Genomic DNA, 6,000 nt, shown 5'->3' on the forward strand with positions numbered 1-6,000 from the left:
TTTATATATATATGTATATGTATGTATGTATGTACTATTGATATATATATTAATAATGAAACGAACTTTGCTTTATTAAAACCCGAACATCATTATTGATGTTTCTCGTCGTTGATCGGTTTTACCAAATTCTTTTATATATATATATATATAAATATATATATGTATATATATGTGGGTATTTTTCTTTAAACAAAATTATATTCAACGTATTTTAAACGTATTAATTATATCTATTAAGTTAGATTTTCATTAAAAGATTTAAACAGAAAATTTATTTTAGATCTTAATACATATTATATTTATTTTATTTATACATAATTAATTATTTGTTCGTTCGGATAATTATAAGTATGTCTCAAGTTATATTTATCAAAGTATTTTATTTAATTTGTATATTTAATTATATATTTATTTAGATATTATTATTGTAAGCATATTGTATATCTTAATTCTTTAAAGTTATTAAGTAAATGGATTTTATATTTTATCAATAATGATCAATAGTATTTTATAAATAATAATAATTATTTATCTTTTAAATGTAGGGCAAACAATAATATTAATCTTTACAATAATAACTATTGCAGAAACCCATCGATCAATTAATAAACATTCTAATCTCAAACATAACTCTAATCACATCAAAATCTTAATTCATTTAAATCATGTTATCTCAGTTATAATTAATTTAATATCATATTATCTAACTAGGAATCTTTGACGGTTTATCCCGAGGGATTATCTTTCTCATCATCATCTTCACCTATATTTCGTTCATCCGAACAGGTGAGCAATCACTCCCCTATTTTTACTTGTTTTCAAATGTTTTGGGGACACTTGCATACCATTTATCATATTATTTATCTTATTATTTCTCAACGCAAACTGTGATCTTTGTGCTGTGTATCAATTGAATGATTGCACGTTACTTGCTATTTGCTTACTTGCTTACTTGAATCGCATTCGGAGAGGTCCAACATAATCTCATTATAGTATGACCATACGCCCGTCGTAGTGGCCGGAGCCCGATCGCATTGGCAATGGTTTCACCGACACCTCATTTTTGGTAACCAATGCCCATTCGCATGGCAACGGTTTAGCCCTTTCTTTATGGTTGATTGTTTATGTATCTGCTATGGTTTAATTGTTTATACTCACAGATAACAGTTTTGCCTATTTTTTTATTCACTTATATCATTATATATTATTACCATTTTTGTTTGTGTCAAAACTGGTGATCTACTCATTCAACATGTGTTGTTGACAAACATATATTTTGTACGCATTTGCAGGTTATAGATTTGGATTGCTTATCGAACTGAAGCTCACATAGAGATGACTTTAGGATAAAACATATACAAGAATAGTTGGTTTTGTATTTGTAATTTTCTTTATTTTTGTTGTATATGAATGTTGTTTGATAATAAATAAATTAATTAGATATTGTCGCTTTCATGATAGTAACCTTGTGAGCTGTGACAATCAGCTCACGCCCCGACATTTCCGCCGTAGGTTGGGGTGTGACACAGATAGATATCTGCAATTATAAAACGCCTTAGCTTCGTCTACCACTTCATCTTGATTGTGAGTCTTTTCTTGTACAAGTGATATAGTAGCACGATCCGGGCCTTTATTAATGTACTTAAACAAATACTTTATCGAACCCTCTTGATTACACCATTCAACATTGATATGGGCCTGATATTTTTTTTAACAATTTCTTGTTATATGGAACAACATGTCTGTTGTCTAAATTGACCGCAGACTTCATAACAAATTACCCAAACCTCTTCTTCGATAAACAGGAAACCCATTATAATCAATTGACGTCTCATTCTGAAATTTTTTGGGAATTTTTTAGAACATGAGTTATCGACCATGCAAGAGCATTTAGGGTTAGAAACACCACAAGGACCATGCATCATGTGGTCGCTTACAAGCGAATAAAACTCCAGGTCTTCATTCTTATCTAGAATTTTGGCTGAGATAAATTTTTCTATATTCTCCGGATTATAAATTTTGTGATCGGAATGCAAAAACAAGCTTATATGTGCATGGGGCAATCCGCGTTTCTGAAATTCAATTGTGTAAACAACTACACATGATAAGTAGTAGTAGATTATATAAGTTATTGAATACCAATATAATATATGTTAACGATATATGGTATACTAACATAATTTTGACAATGGTAATGAATATTAACATTTTAAAAATTATGATAACGAACTAAAACCACACAATTACCTGCTTGAAGCTTTCCAAACAAAGCTCTATCCTTCAAGTCTTTCATTAACGAATCAAGCTTCATCTTGAACGACCTACACAATATATCTGGCCTGTCTTCGAACTTGCGATTTTCTTTTGTAAAAATCGTTTGATTTCGGGCCAGTTTGGGTGTAGACCCATGTTACACACAGGTGGAAAAACATGTCAACAAACATAATAAATTTAAACAACAAATTAAGCAACACAAAATTTCTTCAACTTTCAGACCAAAACGTTAACCATTTTGTAAGGCCCCGTCACCGGTAACCCTACTTTCGTGTTGGATTTACTCATAAACACAGTTCTAAATATCAGAGTTAATTAAAACTTTACGCGGAATATAAAACTTTCATAAAACATTACATATCAATTCATAATCATGTCGTAAAACATTCCTTTTGTCTTTCCAAAATTAAAACATAACTTATAAAACATATCAGATCTTCAGATGCCAGGCTTTAGTCTTCTGCCATGTGTCCTCCACTCAAGCCAGCTGTCTCATCCTACTCACCTGCGTGCATACTAAAAGTCAGCTACGCTGAGTGAGTTCTAGTTAATCATACAATACCATACAATACCTTATTACATACATACGTACTTAACCTCATAACTTTCTTTTATACACACATAAGTACTCATACCTTCATTCTTACTTACATACTTTCTTTCTTACTTACATACTTTCTTTACATTCATAATCATACGTTTTAAAGAGCCTTTCGCCCTATAACCTCACAGATATTATAAGGGTCTGGTCCCTAACATCACAGATATTATAAGGGTCTGGTCCCTAACATCACAGATATTATGAAGGGTCTGGTCCCTATCCTCACAGATATTGTAAGGGTCTGGTCCCTAACATCACAGATATTATAAGGGTCTGGTCCCTAACATCACAGATATTATAAGGGTCTGGTCCCTTGCTTTCGAATATTAGTAGGGTTCAGTTCCCTCTTCGTTACCATACAACCATGCATCATACCTCGAGTATTATTAGGGCTTGGTACCCTTTTCGTAACCATACAACCATACAACCGTCATTTCCTTCTTTTATTAACTTTATTACGTTCATACACATAAACATACATATCATAGTTGCCATATTTATAACGTTACAACCTGACAGTACGTGCAATATCCGAAGATCGTTCACGAACCATCAAGCAATCATTCTTACATATCACATATATCACATATGGCTTTATAACGTTACAACCTGACAGTACGTGCAATATCCGAAGATCGTTCACGAACCATCAAGCAATCATTCATACATATCACATATATCACATATGGCATACACTTATCACTTAGGATAAATGTATTAACAACACATCAAGTATGCACACAGCCCCGAAAACATAACAAGGAATGGGGCTAGAAACTCACCTGGATCCTGTTACGCTCGCCGTTGATCGTAATTCCTTTCTTTAATTGGGCTCGGCTAACTGTATAATATTTACACATATCAATTAACTACTACTACTCGTTTTGTATTTCTATCTATATATGACCCACAACGAACGGGGGTCCGGGGGCAGCGCCCCTGGCAGCGGGGTTCTAGGGGCGGCAGCCCCTAGCGGGGTCCAAGGGGCAGAGCCCCTGGCTGGGGTTAAGCTGCCAGGTCAGCTTGGAAAAATTTTATTTTCGATAACTGCCTTAACACATTTTCCATTAGGTTTTTAATTTATTTTCTAAACGAACTTGGCTTCAGGCGAAGTTAAACCTTAGGCGAACTTGGCTTCAGGCGAAGTTAAACCTTAGGCGAACTTGGCTTCAGGCGAAGTTAAACCTTAGGCGAACTTGGCCGTAGGCGAAGTTATCCTTAGGCGAACTTGGCTTCAGGCGAAGTTAAACCTTAGGCGAACTTGGCCGTAGGCGAAGTTATCCTTAGGCGAACTTGGCCTTAGGCGAAGTTATCCTTAGGCGAACTTGGCTTCAGGCGAAGTTAAACCTTAGGCGAAGTTACGCTTGAAGGCGAAGTTACGCTTGAAGGCGAAGTTCATCAGGCGAACTTAATCTTGCAGGCGAAGTTATCGCGCTGCAGATCTGTTTGCCCATAAATCCTTCGTTTCTTAGCCAAATAACTCGATTTTGGTACCCACGGAATCGTATGATCGGCGCCTACAAATCCCAACCATCAAATCGGCCTAAAATCGACGTTTTAGGGGTCCGATTTGGGCAGTTTGGGTTTCGGGTTCGGTTAACCCATCAAATCCTAACCATTTTCAGTAATATAAGCTTTGGTGGATTTGTTCTTACCTTACCAACTCAGATCTATCAACAAAATCTCGGGTCTCGGCTTCGAATCTTGATCGGTTAGTATGTGTGTGTTTTGAGTGTGTGAAGAAAGAAGGTGGAAATGAAAGATTGGGTTTGGGATGGGATATTTATATCCCTCAAAGCCCACGGACCCGAGGCCCATTCTCATTTAACCCATCTTACGCAATCTAAGCCCAACTCCCTCCTTACTCGACATTAAATAATTAACAACGTGAAATCACTAAACATAACTTTCTTTATTTATAATTAAAATTTTAGGATGTTACACATTTACAATGTCTAGATATTAAAAGTTTAAAGTTACAATAAGTTAGTGTGCACCAAACCACCCAAAAAAATCAACAAAAGACCTAAACATGTTCTTTCATATTAAACCACCATCAACTTCTTTAAATATTTTAACAAAAGAAACTCATTTTGCTTCACCACCTGAAACTTTAAAAAACCAATATCAACCAAATTAAATATACCATTAATATAATAACATGTTTAATAATGAAATCTCGTGTTACACACGGATGAAAGTTATAATAAAAGTAAAAAAAGATTACATGTAATATGTAAATTGAGTTATATTATATAATTAGTTTTATTTATGACTTTTATAATAAGATTTTGATATATTTATATACTGTTAATTATAAATTATAATTTGCAAACCAAACCTTGGTGTTTGATTTATTTTAAAACAAAACATTCATACCGATATTATTATACATTTTATGTGTATAAAAATGATTTTTTAAAAAAAATGTTGTCACATATTAAAAAATTTCTTTCTATAACGTTGGAAGAATTGGAGACGAAGACTCAAACAATAATAAACAATTTCAATATCTTTCAATGACTAGTAACATGTGTATCATACGCGTGAAAATTGTATATAAATATATATAGCGACATTGATGATGATGATGATGATGATAATAATAATAATAATAATAATAATAATAATAATAATAATTTGATAGTGTAATATTTATAAGAAGAAATAACTTTACATTCATTAGAAGGTATTACAATGTTGTTTTTAGTAAAACAAAATAACATACAAAGTAAATTGCCAACCTAAAACATCTTTCTAATTTAAAACATGAGGCCAAAAAGATATATAAATATAAACTACATCATGATATATGAAGTCATAAAGTCTTCTTTATTAAACAATCATTGAAATAGAAAGAAATGTGTTGTAATTTTTATACTTGCAAAGAAGAAAACTAAAATCACCACAAAATCAAATTCAGTGTATTGTAAATAAGAGAAATAAAGGTAAAAATACAATTCACAAACTTATAAACAAATCATAATTCTTTATATACATCCTTAGAATGAAAGAAAGAATTTTATGATAAAAATTATATAGAGATAGTCATCATATTATCATACGCTTTAATAGAAGTTGTTTGACAAAATTATTACATGATTTTTATTTATAGATGATTT

Source organism: Bidens hawaiensis, unplaced genomic scaffold (genome assembly GCF_021521415.1).
Source record: "Bidens hawaiensis isolate Kalapana, Puna unplaced genomic scaffold, B.hawaiensis_p1.1 tig00015554_1, whole genome shotgun sequence".
NCBI lineage: Eukaryota > Viridiplantae > Streptophyta > Magnoliopsida > Asterales > Asteraceae > Bidens > Bidens hawaiensis.